The sequence below is a fragment of the Lynx rufus genome, unplaced genomic scaffold (genome assembly GCF_022079265.1).
Source record: "Lynx rufus isolate CCGP_SWC_20201006 ecotype Redwood Valley unplaced genomic scaffold, mLynRuf1.p SCAF_13, whole genome shotgun sequence".
NCBI classification, from domain to species: Eukaryota; Metazoa; Chordata; class Mammalia; order Carnivora; family Felidae; genus Lynx; species Lynx rufus.
The window spans coordinates 43,268,701-43,284,955 of NW_025814827.1; the positions used below are offsets into that span (position 1 = coordinate 43,268,701).

Below are 16,255 nucleotides of genomic sequence, written 5' to 3' on the forward strand. Positions count from 1 at the left end.
AATAAATAAACATTTTTTTAAAAACCAGGGTTCTAAGAATGTCTACATCATCTCTGTTGTCCTCTGGATCATAGGGAAAGTTATCCAGTATAGAATGAGTCTGTGACCCATTACTGAGAGGCCTCATTTCATCAACATTGATTTATCTTCACTATACATATCAAAAGGTGATGTCAATCTCTAGGAATGTTTCTCAAGTAGTTTGACTTACATCACAACTGTAGTTTCTTTATGTACATACAACATGATATTTATTTCCATAAATTGCTTTTGAGAAACTGAATAGAACCAGTAGTGGGGTACCTAGCTGGCTCAGTCAGAGGAGCATGCAATTCTTGATCTCCAGGTCATGAGTTCAAGCCCCATGTTGGGTGGGGAGATTATTCAAATAAATGAAACTTAAAAAAAAAAAAGAATATATCCAGTAGAATGAAGAGACCGTATGTATTAGCTGTAGCTTCACGACTGGTTTGCTGTGTTCAGGGAAGATTATTTCACCTCTCTGGATCTGTTTCATCTCTACAAAACAGACAGGCTTGATGATTGGCAAAGCAACAATAAAAGATAATTTAAATGTATAGGTATTGGAGTGTATTTGGACAGAGGTGTAGAATCAGTTACTGCAACACTGACTGGCATTTTTGGATGAGTAAGATTAATACACAAGAGTCCTACATTACTATTTTTTGGGTTTTTTTGTTTTTTGTTTTTTTTAATTTATTTTTGAGACAGAGAGAGACAGAGCATGAACAAGGGAGGGTCAGAGAGAGAGGGAGACACAGAATCTGAAACAGGCTCCAGGCTCTGAGCTGTCAGCACAGAGCCTGACACCGGGCTTGAACTCATGGACCACAATATCATGACCTGAGCCGAAGTCGGATGCCCAACCAAATGAGCCACCCAGGTGCCCCTCTGTTTTGAAGATCAGTGATATTTCAGCCTCTGTAATTTGTTTCCATATCTGTAATTAGGGATAATTAAAGTACTTTACTCAAAGATGATACAGACTGAATGTTTGTTTCCCCACCCCCACCCCCAAATTCATCTATTAAAACCTAACTCTAAATGTGAGGGTATTTGGAGGTGGGGCCTTTGGGAGGTGATTAGGTCATGAGGGTAGAGCTCTTATGAATGGGATTAGTGCCCTTATAAGAGAAACCACATAGAGCTCCCTTACCCTTATTGTCATGTGAGGTAATAGAAACTGGTTCATAGCTACAAAACCATACGCCCCTGTTTTCCCAGGACCATCCCTATTTATGCCCACTCTCTTGGCATAATACATAATAATGTCCCTTTTCACTCTCAAAAATGTCCCAAGTCAGGGGCGTTTGGGTGGCTCAGTCAGTTGAGGGTCTGACTCTTGATTTCAGCTCAGGTCATGATCCCAGGATCATGGGATCAAACCCTGCACAGGGCTCTGCACTGAGCATAAAGCCAGTTTAGGATTCTGTGTCTCCCTCTCTCTCTGCCCCTCCCCTCCATCTCTATCTCAAAATAAATAAATAAATGTTTTTTTAAAGTATCTCAATTCAGACGGTAAATTATACAGTCACCATATTCAAAGCACATAACAAGCCCTTAACAGAATTGTAACACTATTATTACCAGTGATGAGGAAAACAAAGGCAAGAGAAATGTAGCTTAAATTAAATCTCCCTGCAGCTTGTAGTCCACTGATAGACACCTGAAACATGCAGAGCATGACCTTCCTCAAGGAACTCATGGCTGCCTTACTGCCATAATATTTGTGTTTTATTAAAGACTAAAAGTAACCTTATCTTAACAGCAGCTGGCCCCTCAAGGTCCTGACATCCTTGCTTCCAAATTCCTTAGAGACTTATGCAATCCCTAACCCCCACTAATTAAAAAGTATATAATCGGTCCCTCCTCCTCTCAGTGCAGCTCTTTCTGCCCACGGGTTCTATCCCCATGCTATAATAAAATCGCCTTTTTGCACCAAAAACATCTCAAGAATTCTTTCTTAGCCATTCGCTCATGAACCCCATTTCATAATTTCATCACGAGTACTGATATTGTTTCCTAAAGAGTCACAATTAAAAGTTCAGTTTTAATTCTGAATTAGTAGGTGTGACAATGGTTGAAGTTTTTGATTAGGCATTTTCCTATCAGGAAAATGCAGACAGATCCGGACTTGGACATCATTATGGACACACTGAGATTTACATTGGGGGAACTTGCAGCAGGCAATGAGAAATTCGAAGCAATGCCTCTGAGAGAGCCTTGGGACACCATGTACAACTGAGCATAACTCCATGGGGGCCATGGTGGGCGCTATGGCTGCACCCAAGGGGGAAAACGGAACAGATAAGTTTGTTAACAGGAGGCAAAGGGTGTCAATGAAGGCTGAAGGAAGAGGTGTCTAAAACAACACAGCTTCCTTGCACTTGAAGGTTGGATACCAACCTTTGGATACCACCTCTGTGTGGTAGACAGAAGAGGGGCCAGGAAGAAAAGGGAGCAGATCTGGCTGTCTGGGCTGCATCCCCTGTCATGCCCTATCTCCTGAACTCCCTCTCAAGAGCCCTTGATTCCTGCTAGGATCCTTGAGGCAGTTCAAATCTCCCAGACACACCCTGGCCTCAGAAAAACAGACCATTGCAGATAGCATTTCAGAGCTAGAAGTTGGTCAGCCAGTTCAGATGACTGGAGTTACAGCCAAATAATAAAATCATTATTGACTTAGGGTCTCAGTGAACAATGCAGTATTTGTGTAACATTTCTGAGCTCTTGCTGATTGTTCAAGTTTCAGAAAATACTCTCTTCCAGAGAAAAGCAATTAAAATTAAACTGGGTATTTGGAGTGAGGGGAGAACATCTGGGGTTTGCCCTGAACTTTCACTGACCTTCAGCCCCTTAGGGCATGCTCCTCATAATCAGTTCATCACGTCCACTGACTAGTCTAAGGAAAGAAAAGAGGGCTCCCCCTGGGATGGCCAGATGCATCTGCCTACTTATCTTTCTGTTACCATCTCAGTCTAGAAACCACTTTCTGCTCCTGATTCTATGCCCAGTTAATTTCATTTGTGACTTTGTGGAACATAATGTAGTGGAAAACAGCACAGGAATGAATTTGAGCCTGAAAGCCAACAGTCTAACCTAAGGTTAACAACGTTGTGTTGACTATGTATTGCTATACAGCACGCTTACTAAACACCGACACTTTTATTATCTCTGATTTTATGGTGTAAGTGTAAACCTTCAGTCTTAAACAGGGTGGGGCAGAGGTAAGGGGAAAATTGCAAGCACATCCTTAACTTTTTGAGTGGTCTTATTCTTTTTTTTTTTTAATTTTTTTTTTCAGCGTTTATTTATTTTTGGGACAGAGAGAGACAGAGCATGAACGGGGGAGGGGCAGAGAGAGAGGGAGACACAGAATCGGAAACAGGCTCCAGGCTCTGAGCCATCACCCCAGAGCCTGATGCGGGGCTCGAACTCACGGACCGCGAGATCGTGACCTGGCTGAAGTCGGACGCTTAACCGACTGCGCCACCCAGGCGCCCCAAGTGGTCTTATTCTTTAAAGTGGTACTGGCAAAGCAATTCTCAAACTACATTAGGTGTATTACAGGAGTGATCAAATGAGCCCAAGGGTTAATGTTGTGAAGAGCCAGGGTTCAACTTGGACATGTGATTACAGAATGGTTGGAGGAAACATAAGGGAGGAAGAAACTTTCTCTTCTACCCTCTTAAGTTAAGTGACTGAGGACCTACAAATTAAGCTGACAAAACAGAGTGGCGCCTGGGTGGCTGAGTCGATTGAGCATCCAACTCTGGATTTGGGCTCAGGTCATGATCCACGGTTGTGGGACCAAGCCCCATGACGGGCTCTGCACTGAGTGTGGAGCCTGCTTGAGATTCTCCTCTACCTCTTTCCCCCCCCCACCCCCTCCCCCACTCACACTCTCTTTCTAAAAATAAAAAAGAAAAAGAAACAAATAAATAAACTGACAAAACATAGACTAACAAGAGAAAAAATTAATTACATACATATATACAACACCAAGAATGAACCCTAATGTATTCTATGGATTTTAAGTGATTATGATATGTCAATGTAGGTCCATTGGTGGGAACAAGTGTACCACGTTAATACAGGAGGCTATGCATGTGGGCATGGGAGGCAGAGGGTATATAAGAACTCTATACTTTCTGCTCAGTTTTTCTGTGTATCTACAACTGTTCTTTAAGAATTAGGTCTATTTAACAGGAAATCTAAAAAAGAGAGATGCTAATTTCTTCAAAACTTTCAAAGACCTAAAAGACTATGTAAATGTTACAGATTAAAGGTGGCTAAAGAGACATGGCAATTAAATGTGACACCTGACATTAGGCTGGAACCTGTACTAGAGGGGAAAAAAATATTCTGTGGAGATTATTGGGCCAACTGGCAAGTTGGTATGCAAATAGACCAGATAAAAATATTGCTTCAAAGGTACATTTAGTGCTCCAACCAAATGTGTCTATGTATTACTGTACAAGTTTTCTTTTTGAATCCCTTGCCATTCCTGTTGTCCAGAGAGCTTTTGCCCAACTGATCTCATCCCAGCCACCTCCCAACTTCAACTAACCACCCCATGACCACCCAGAGAACCTGGCAGACCATTTCAGCCCTGAGTGATCTAATCTTGCTCTGAACTCAGAGAGGCTATTTCTGCACTGCTTACATTATGTTTTTAGAACCTTGTGTTTCAGGGGCACCTGGGTGGCTCAGTTGGTTAAGCATCTGACTAGTGATTTCGGCTCAGGTCATAATCTCATGGTTGGTGAGTTCAAGCCCTGCATCGGGCTCTGCAATGACAGTGTGAAGCCTGCTTGGGATTCTCTCTCCCTCTTCCTCTGCCCCTCTCCCTGCCCTCTCTCTCAAAAACAAACAAACAAACAAAAACACCTGGTGTTTTCAGTCATCTCCCTGTATAAGTTTGCATGATAACTTTCCAACTAAACTGCAAGGAAACTAATACTGGGCCATTGTGCTATGTTTCTTTTTACCTCTTGGACTTTTCTTATGATAGATGTTCACTATAATTAATTTATTTGACAATTATGTATCAAGCATCTATACGCACTGGGCTTTATAGTACAAAGATAAATAAGATATGGTTCCTGCCATCAGGGCATTTATAGTTCTATATGTGGACCCACACTGTAATCAAAGAGTTTTAAATGTGCTAGGAACATAAAGGAAAGAATAGGAACTGTCCCAAGGAAACCCCAATGGAGTAGTTGACCCTTAAGAGTTGAAATATTTGCAGGTGGTCACCAGGTGGACAGGAAACTGTTGGCAAGGTCTTAATATGCACAGCTGACACAGCAAGTGCAGCGCAGGAAAGTCTTCTGCATAATCTCCAGGTCTGTGCTTCCAGTCCCTCAGCATGACAGCCGCAAGCCTTATCCTACACTAGCCCTACAGCTCAAATGTGCAATGACAGGTAGGTGGAGATGGGTGAGCCCAGGAGATTAAAGCCATGGCTGGACACAGGAGGACCTAGAGTGGGGCACACACAGTTTCAGGGTTTGCCATAAGCAGAGAAACAAGAAGGAAGCCTTGATCTTAATCAAGAATGTATGGACAGGCCATGAGGTTGATACAATGAATCCATCCTGAGAACAAGCTGTCAGGCACCTGGGCAGGCTGCGTGCGGTAGCCATGCACCCAGAGAGGACAGGCTGTGTGCACTCTGTGTGGACAGACGGATTAGACCACAATAAATGATGCTGATAAAGGAGGAAATTAGGCTAGCGAAAAAGGAAAGGACGATTCAACAGAAGACCTTTATTTCATCAATGATCTTTCATGATCGTTGACATGTGGGATAACTGATTCTTTTAAAGACCAGCCCATGGGGCGCCTGGGTGGCTCAGTCGGTTCAGCGTCCGACTTCGGCCCAGGTCATGATCTCGCGGTTCATGAGTTCAAGCCCCGCGTCAGGCTCTGTGCTGATGGCTCAGAGCCTGGAGCCTGTTTCAGATTCTGTGTCTCCCTCTCTCTCTGAACCTCCCCCATTCATGCTCTGTCTCTCTCTGTCTCAAAAATAAATAAACATTAAAAAAAAAAATTTAAAGACCAGCCCAAATATTCTGCTTTTCTGGCAGAAAAAAAAAAAAAAAAAACATATAGAGAGAAGCAACAGAGGGAGAGTCAACATTTATCTTTTCGTAATCCAGTGGAGCATCTCACAGCCTTCTCCACTGCTCTGTAATAATTGTTCTAACTCTCTGTGTTCGCATTTTAAATGCAATTAATTTTTCTCTATTCTCAATATTTATGGTAAGTTAACATCCATACAGAATTTGTCACTACTTAACATAGTTTGTCACTGCCACCGCTGCTATCATTTGAAGCTAGTGGCAGAATGCTTAGCATGGCTCCTCCAGGGGAAGCATCACTCAGCTCCTCTCTGTCTAGTACTGAGGCTCATTGCATCTTTCTGTCGTCTGCAAGGGATCTCAGAACCTCAGAGACATACCGCCTCACTTTCAGGGTCACAGTGGAGAGAATTGTTAACCTGGGATTTGACTGCTGGAGCTCAGGTTGGATCTTGCCTAACTCCTTGTTGTGAGCTGATCCAAAATTTCATTCAAATGAGAGTCTGCAGTCACTGTTGTCCCTTCCTTTAAGAAACTGGGGCTTTCCGGGGCACCTGGGTGGCTCAGTCAATTGAGCATCTGACTTTGGCTCAGATCATGACCTCACAGTTCGTGGGTTCGAGCCCTGCATCAGGCTCTGTGCTGATAGCTTGGCACCTGGAACTTGCTTCAGATTCTGTCTCCGTCTCTCTGACCCTCCCGTTCGTGCTCGCTCACTCTCTCTCTCTTTCAAATATAAAATAAAACATTTAAAAAAAATTTTTTTAAGAAATTGGTGTTTTACTTGGGGCGCCTGGGTGGCTCAGTCAATTAAGTGTCCAATGCTTGGTTTTGGCTCTGGTCACAATCTCATGGTTCATGAGTTCGAGCCCCACATCAGTCTTTGCAATGACAGTGCAGAGCCTACTTGGGGTTCTCTTTCTCTCTCCCTCTCTCTCTGCCTCTCCCACTCACTTACTCTCTTTCTCAGAATAAATAAGAAATGGGAGCTTTCCTTTTCCCATTTTCCTGAGGCCATGCCGACTCTATGGCAAGAAATCCAGGAGCTGTTGACTCTTCAGCTGATTCCTTCTAGTATGGATTTTATTTCTTCCCTTTCTACCTCCTCACCATCATCTTGCACCCCCTTACTTCTCCCCAGCCATACTGGCCTCTTTAAGGACAGAGAAAATGCCAAGCTTTTGCCATTCTCAGGGTTTTTGCACTTGCTATTTTTTCTACCTGAAACGTTCTTTTATAAGACTGTCTCCTTATCTGACAGGTTTCCATTTAAATTTTCCCTCAGTGGAGATTCTTCCCTGACCACCCTGTCTGTGGTCCTTGTCTTGGTCCGTTCAGGATGCTACAACACACTCCCATAGACTGGGTGGCTTATAAACAATGAACTTTTATTTCTCACAGTTTTGGAGGCTGGAAAGTCCAAGATCAAGGCACAAGCAGATTTGGTGTCTGGTGAGAGTCCACCTCCCGGTTTATCGATGGCTATCTTTTTGCTTTGTCCTCATATGGTGGCAGGACCAGGACCTCTGGGGGATCTCTTTTATAAGGGCACTAATCCCACTCCAGAGGGCTCTACCTTTATAACTTAATCATCTCTCAAGGGCTTGACCTCCAATACCATCACATTAGGGGTGAAGATTTCAACATTTCATTCAGTCTATAGTAGTTCTGTTCTTCTACACACCAATTCCTCTATTACATCACATTTTTTCCTTCATAGCTCTTATTGTAATCTGTATTATTTATTTTGTTACTTGTTTAATATTGTCTGCCTCCACTCAAATGAATGTTTCAAAAGGTAGGGCCTTTGATTTTTCACAGAACTACAACAAACAATCCTGAAATGTGTATGAAACCACAAAAGATCCCAAATAGTCAAAGCAATCTTGAAAAAGAAAAACAAAACTTAAAGTATCCAATTCCAGACTTCAAGTTATACTATAAAGCTGTAGAAATCAAGGCAGTATAGTATGGCACAAAAATAGACATATAGATCAATAGAACAGAATAGAAAACCCAGAAATAAACCCACAACTATACAGTCAACTAATCTTCAACAAAGCAAGAAAGAATATCCAGTGGGGGAAAGATGGTCTTTTCAACAAATGGTGCTGGGAAAACTGGACGGCTACATGCAAAAGTATGAAACTGCACCACTTTCTTTCACCAAACCCAAAAATAAACTCAAAATGGATTAAGGACTTAAATGTGAGTCCTGAAACAATAAAAATCCTAGACGAGAGCACGGGCAGTAATTTCTCTGACATTGGCCGTAGCAACATTTTTCTAGATATGTCTCCTGAGGCAAGGGAAGTAAAAGCAAAAATACACAATTGGGACTACACCCCCAAAAAATCTTCTACACAGCAAAGGAAATAATCAACAAAACTAAAACCAACTTAATGGGAAAAGATATTTGCAAATGACATATCCAATAAACAGTACCCAAAATATACATAAACTACATCTATATCTATATCTATATCCATATCTATCTCTATCTATCTATCTATCTATCTATCTATCTATCTATCTATAAAAGGAACTTACAAAATTCAACACCCAAAAAACAAATAATCCAATTTAAAATTGGGCAGAAGAGGGGCGCCTGGGTGGCGCAGTCGGTTAAAGTGTCCGACTTCAGCCAGGTCACGATCTCACGGTCCGTGAGTTCGAGCCCCGCATCAGGCTCTGGGGTGATGGCTCAGAGCCTGGAGCCTGCTTCCCATTCTGTGTCTCCCTCTCTCTCTGCCCCTCCCCCGTTCATGCTCTGTCTCTCTCTGTCCCAAAAATAAATAAACATTGAAAAAAAAATTAAAAAAAAATAAATAAAATTGGGCAGAAGACATGAACAGACATTTCTCCAAAGAAGACATACAGATGGTCAACAGACACATGAAAAGATGCTCAATATCACTGATCGTCAGGGAAATGCAAATCAAACCACAATGAGATATCACTTTGCACCTGTCAGAATGTCTAAAATAAACAACATAAGAAACAACAATTGTTGACAAGGATGTGGAGAAAAAGGAACTCACATGCACTGTTGGGAACGCAAACTGGTGCAGCCATTGCAGAAAACAGTAAGAGCTTCCTTAAAAAGTTAAAAATAGAGGGATGCCTGGGTGGCTCAGTCGGTTGAGCATCCGACTTTGGCTCAGGTCATGATCTCACAGTTGATGGGTTCAAACCCCACATCTGGCTCTGTGCTGACAGCTCAGAGCCTGGAGCCTGCTGTGGATTCTGTGTCTCTCTCCCTGTCTCCCTCTCTCTCCCTCCCCTGCTCATGCTCTGTCTCTCTCTGTCTCTCAAAAATAAATAAATGTTAAAAAATTTTTTTTAAGTTAAAAATAGAACAACCCTAAAATCCAGTAATCTCACTACTGGGTATTTACCCAAAAAATACAAAAACTCATTCAAAGGGATACATGCACCACTATGTTTATTGCAGCATTATTTACAATAACCAAATTATGGAAGCAGCCCAAGTGTCCATCAACAGATGAATGGATAAAGAAGATGTGGTATATACACACACACACATATATATATGTGTATATATATATGTATGTATATATATGTGTGTGTGTATATACGTGTGTGTATGCGCATATATATATATATATATATATATATATATATAATATTCCATTATATTACTCAACCATAAAGAAGAATGAAATTTTGGCATTTGCAACAACATTGATGGAGCTGAATAATATAATGCTAAGCAAAATAAGTCAGTCAGAGAAACACCAATACCATATGATTTCATTCATATGTGGAATTTAAGAAACAAAACAAACAAGCAAAGAAGAGTAAGAGAGAGAGAGAGAGAAGCTAAGAAACAGACCCTTAACTATAGAGAACAAACTTATAGTTACCAGAGGGGAGGTAAGTGGGGGGATAGGTGAAATCGGGCATGAGGATTAAAGAGTGCACTTATCATGACATTAAAAAATTTAAAAAGTAGGGCTTCTGTCTGTCTTTCACACAGCTGAGTTACAATGCCTAGCACATTTCTCACATTTCCTGGCAAATAATAGGCACTTAAATAACAGTTGATGAATGAACAAATGAACGGTGAAAATTAACTCTCTGGCAAGTGATTTTGCAGTTAGTTTTTATCAGATTAATGGAGTCAATGTGATCCTTGATCAGAACTTTATCAAAGCTTCTGATTATAAAGGATAAGAATACCTATTTATGATTATATTTTCTTATTAAACTAGTTGTAGGCACTTAAAAAGCAGGAACCACATGTAAGTTCACACAATCATGATAAAGCCTACATGAATATCATACTTATTAAGGTTAAAATCATTCGATAATAGTTGGAAATAGCAGAAGTTTTTTTCAATTACCCGTGGGCCTCTTTAAGCATGGTGTTTTTAGAAGTCTTTCAGACTTTTCTTCATATTTTTATGATCTCCCTCCACTACCACCACCACCCACACATGCTTTAATGTACTGATTCATTCCTTACCCTAACAGAGGTTAGGTCAGCACTCATTTTCTAGGGGAAAAATAACCTTATCTTTCATTCGTTCAGAAGGAAAGGAAGACACAGAAACTCTAATAGGAGGATTACACATCTACTCTTCACCTAAGACTGAGTCTGGGACAAGCATCTTATTCTAGAACTTTCCTTGGAAGAGAAATGCTAAAGGGAAGAGGAGGAGTGGATATCTGTTGGGGGTTCCTTTTCTTTTGATGAAAAGAAAGGACCGTGGGTCCAGTGCTTAAGAAGTTGCCTCTCCCACTAGATGGTTCAGTGAGCTATGCTGTATGGCATCATTATTACCTTTGTGTTTGCTAAATTTCCTTTAGGTCTTTGTTTTTCCTTTGTTAGTAACAATAGTTCCCAAAATGCCAAATGAATTTCCCATTCACACTGGGCTCTGTGGGGGTTAATGTGGCAGAGAAAATGAGACAGTGGTAAATGGAAACCGAGGGAACAATTCACAAGTGTTCAAAATTAATCTGATTAAACCTGAAAGAATTTTTCATGGTAGTAATTCTTTTATACCTCTCATAATAAATATGTCTAAGGCTTCACTAAGTTATAATTATGTTTTAAAATTTCTAAATGTTTGTGCTGGGAGAACTGGATACCAACATGCAGAAGGTTGAAACTAGACCACTTTCTCACACCATTCACAAAAATAAACTCAAAATGGATAAAGGACCTGAATGTGAGACAGGAAACCATCAAAACCCTAGACGAGAAAGCAGGAAAAGATCTCTCTGACCTCAATCGTAGCAATTTCTTACTTGACACATCCCCAAAGGCAAGGGAATTAAAAGCAAAAATGAACTATTGGGACCTCATCAAGATAAAAAGCTTCTGCACAGCAAAGGAAACAACCAACAAAACTAAAAGGCAACCAACGGAATGGGAAAAGATATTTGCAAATGACATATCGGACAAAGGGCTAGTATCCAAAATCTATAAAGAGCTCACCAAACTCCACACCCAGAAAACAAATAATCCAGTGAAGAAATGGGCAGAAAACATGAATAGACACTTGTGTAAAGAAGACATCTGGATGGCCAACAGGCACATGAAAAGATGCTCAACGTTGCTCCTCATCAGGGAAATACAAATCAAAACCACACTGAGATATCACCTCATGCCAGTCAGAGTAGCCAAAATGAACAAATCAGGAGACTATAGATGCTGGAGAGGATGTGGAGAAACGGGAACCCTCTTGCACTGTTGGTGGGAATGCAAACTGGTGCCGTCACTCTGGAAAACAGTGTGGAGGTTCCTCCAAAAATTAAAAATAGACCTACCCTATGACCCAGCAGTAGCACTGCTAGGAATTTACCCAAGGGATACAGGAGTACTGATGCAAAGGGACACTTGTACCCCAATGTTTATAGCAACACTCTCAACAATAGCCAAATTATGGAAAGAGTCTAAATGTCCATCAACTGATGAATGGATAAAAAATTGTGGTTTATATACACAATGGAGTACTACACAGCAATGAGAAAGAATGAAATATGGCCCTTTGTAGCAACATGGATGGAACTGGAGAGTGTGATGCTAAGTGAAATAAGCCATACAGAGAAAGACAGATACCATATGTTTTCACTCTTATGTGGATCCCGAGAAACTTAACAGAAACCCATGGGGGAGGGGAAGAAAAAAAAAAAAGAGGTTAGAGTGGGAGAGAGCCAAAGCATAAGAGACTCTTAAAAACTGAGAAGAAACTGAGGGTTGATGGGGGGTGGGAGGGAGGAGAGGGTGGGTGATGGCTATTGAAGAGGGCATCTTTTGGGATGAGCACTGGGTGTTGTATGGAAACCAATTTGACAATAAATTTCATATATTAAAAAATAAAAATAAAATAAAATAAAATTTCTAAATGTTTAATTATTTTGAGAGGGAGAAAGAGAGAGAACGAAGCAGGGGAGGGGCAGAGAGAGAGGGAGACAGAATCTGAGCACAGAGTCCAATGTGGGGCTCAAACTCATGGACCATGAGATCATGTCCAGAGCCGAAGTTGGATGCTTAACTGACAGATACACCCAGGCGCCCCTAGAATTATGTTTTAAATTGTTAAGTTCCAAGTAACTGATTAAAATTTTAAAATAATATTTGTTTAATAATTTTTATGCATCAAGCTCTGCTATTCAGGGAACACCATCCCAGGGTCCTCCCTGGATTGCTCATGTCTGCATATAGAGACCCATAACACTATGGAATCTTAAGGAGAGGCTTTCTGGACCTGATATGCTCACCAGCATCAGGGAATAGATGTACATCAAGGAAGAAAGGCTTCACAAAATTCCACATGGGCTAACTTCTTCATTCTGCAACTTCTTTCACAAAGCCCCTCTCAGTTCAGACTATTCTCATTCCAACAATTCTCATATCAGAAGAAGCATGGAGAAGAGTAGGATATAAGCTTTCCTGCTTATCCTGGAGAAGGAGGACTAGAAGAGTTTCTTTATGTTATTTTTGCAGGCCCTCGGGCCATCAAAGTAAATGGTATGCTCTTTCCATTGGTATTTGAAAGCTTCTACCTGACAAGGCCCTTGTAATTTATTGGCACCATAAATTCTGTTCAGAACTGTGTAACCTTCCTATTGTTCAGGTTTGTTGCCTAGTGTGATACCAAGATTACATTGACACTGAAGAGCAAACATGGGGAGAATCTCAGCACCCAAAGGGGATCATGAAATAAATCAAAAGCATTTTCCAAAGTTTATCAGAAACCATGGGGAAAAGGGGTTCCAAGGCCTAAACAGTTAGAGACAAAGAACAAAATAAAGTTATACTGAATTTATAACAGACCTTTCCATGTTCTAACACACATTGTAAATATCTTAGAACCAACCATGATAAGCAGACTTTTAAATTTTTTATTTTATTCTATTTTATTTTATTTTATTTTATTTTATTTTATTTTATTTTATTTTATTTTATTTTATTTTATTTTATTTTATTTTATTTTATTTTATTTTATTTTATTTTATTTTATTTTATTTTATTTTATTTTATTTTATTTTATTTTATTTTATTTTATTTTATTTTATTTTATTTTATTTTATTTTATTTTATAGGAGAGAATGAGTGGGTGAGAGGAGCAGAGGGGGAGAGAGAATCCCAAACAGGCTCCACACTCAGTGTGGGGCTCAACACACAGCTCGATTCTACCACCCTGGGATCATAACCTGAGCCGAAACCAAGAATCAGATGCTCAGCCTACTGAGCCATCCAGGCGCCGCAGCAGACTTTTTAAACTTCTTAACACAGACGACCTACTCTTTCCCCTCAACAGAGCATCCAGTACTACCAGTGTTTCTGCAATAGTATTCCTCTAAGATATAAGAGGATTAGTGGTCTTTAAACCATTATCAGGAGAACAAAAAGGAAAAGAAATGAAAGTCAAAGGGAGAAAAGGTTTTATTTACTTTTACCTCCTCTGAATGGCCTTACTGACATTTTAATTATTCTTTTTAAAGCCTTAACCCATAACTATTGACTAATGTGAATTAGAAAAACTTACCTAATCCTTTTCCCTCTCCATAGAGGACCTGGTGGAACCTTCTGTTCCCACAATACTAATCTTCTGAGATAACAGGGAATTAAGACCTTTGAAGTTCACTACATAGGAAAAGAAATGAAATGCAAACCAATAGGTGCTATGGTTCTATGCTATGGTTTTAACCCCCCTGGATGGTTGACTGTCTAGGTAGCCTTTTGCAAAGCCTTCTTAACCATAGTTGTTATGCATTAGTGTGCGGTGGGATTAAACATTCCATCACACCGCCAGTTTTCAGAGAATTCATTAGGATACCTAAGATACTCACAAATGCATTTTCCAACTTCCCTTAAATCATGTCCCCACTTGACTACTGGTCACATGGAAACCCCTGAGATAGTCCACTGAGTAAAAAAACAAGGTGGTTCTTGTCAGGATATACTGAACTGGCTAAAGAGCTGACTCCCAAGGAGAGTGGCCAGAGTGCAAAGTAAAATGCCCTGTTGATTCAGGCTGATGTCAGAATTCTAAAAGAACCAGGGGCATCTGGGTGCCTCAGTCGGCTAGGCATCCAACTCTTGGTTTCAGCTCAGGTCATGATCTCATGGTTGGTGAGATCCAGCCCCCCGTCAGGTTCTGTGCTGACAGAGTGGAGCCTGCTTGGGATTTTCAATCTCTCGCTCTCTCTCGCTCTCTCTCTCTCTCCCCCCCTAGCCCCCCACACATGCTCTCTTTCCCTCAAAATAAAGAAACAAACAAACAAAAAATTCTAGAAGAACCAGCCCAGTGGGAGGACAGGTTTCAAGCACTACCTGACTCTATAAGTCAGGTGGGAACTGTGGTAATATTTACAGTGAATAGCCTGCTGAAAGAAGGCTTCTGCCACCAGCTCAAGGGTCTGGAACTAAGGAGGCAGCTCTTGACAGGAGAGCACTGGTAAGAGATTTGAATCTCTAGGGTTCTGGTCCTGGTGCCAGTCCTAGAAGACAACTAGAGTTAAAAACAGGAAACCCAGACAATCAATGAGATATAGAACAGAAATTAGTATCACATATAATTGGTAGAATATTCTGGTTTATATACTTATTGATGTTTAGCACACTCAGTGTACTGGGTCAGATGAAAATATGTCCCACCATTCATCAATCAAACATTTCTCAGCATGGACTCTGTACCAGGTAATAAGGATTCAAAGACACACCCCAGTCCCAGGGAGCCTCCAGCCTCATGGACTCACTAGATATGGCCACTCATCTGCCTCCATGCACAGCAAGACCACAGGCATTATGGGAGAAAGTGTCTCTCACACTGGGAGCTTTATCTTCTCATGGAGTCTTTGCTCATACCCTCTTATATCCTCCCTTCCTCCTTCTTTCCTCTTCTTGTCTCCTTTTCTCCCTTTCAGATATTCCATATCCCTTGGCCTATTTCAGTACATGGCTCACTCACATTTGATTACAGCACATGTGTGTCTCTCTGTTTTCAACAATATGTGCTGAACTGGAACATTCTAGAGATCATTATCTGGGCGTAATCTGGCTTGGATATTATTAGTGGACCTTCACATATTTTTACTTAATAAACTTTCAGACTATTGGAGAATGTTCACGCAGGAGATCCTGATAGAGTCTCCAGAGCTCTATCTCAGAGAAATCAGGAGCATCTGAATTTGTGATGATGCACAATTAGTGAGAACAAAAAGATGCATTCTAAGGTTGTTCACTTTTAAAATGATTCCATATTTGCATAGAATTATCTTCCCAAATAACAAGATCTGTTAGCAAAGGTCTATAGCACAGTAACTTTTTTTTAATTTATTTTGAGAGACACAGGGAGAGCACAAGCAGGGAGGGGCAGAGAGAGAGGAAGAATTTCAAGGAGGCACTGTCAGCACAGATCCCAATGCAGGGCTCCAACCCCATGAGACCATGACCTGAGTCAAAATCAAGAGTAGTCAGACGCTTCACCAACTGAGCCATCCAGGTGCCCCTGTAGCACAGTAAGTTCTAATTTGAGGCAATAAGTTGGCTCTCAGGAATGTTGCCAGAAACTTCCCCATCCCCACATTTTTGAGACTAAGGAAGAGATGCTCAATCATCAGAAAACCAGTTCTCTTTCTCAGCTCACCTCCCCTGTAACACACAC

At 40.9% G+C, this 16,255-nt stretch overlaps 1 protein-coding gene across 2 annotated transcripts in view; it reads right to left on the reverse strand.

Moving 5' to 3' along the window:
• Nucleotides 1-16,255, reverse strand: part of LOC124508760 (ribonuclease pancreatic-like) — a 49,497-nt gene that overhangs the window by 14,865 nt on the left and 18,377 nt on the right. Inside the window, exons 6-7 of one of the 2 annotated variants that reach the window (XM_047075390.1) lie at nucleotides 14,963-15,100; nucleotides 14,135-14,232 (exon numbers count right to left, since the gene is read on the reverse strand). The exons of the other annotated variant lie outside the window; for it this stretch is intronic. The gene's annotated coding sequence lies outside the window, so the exon portion shown is untranslated. The remainder of the gene's footprint in view (nucleotides 1-14,134; nucleotides 14,233-14,962; nucleotides 15,101-16,255) is intronic. 2 annotated transcript variants of the gene reach the window in all.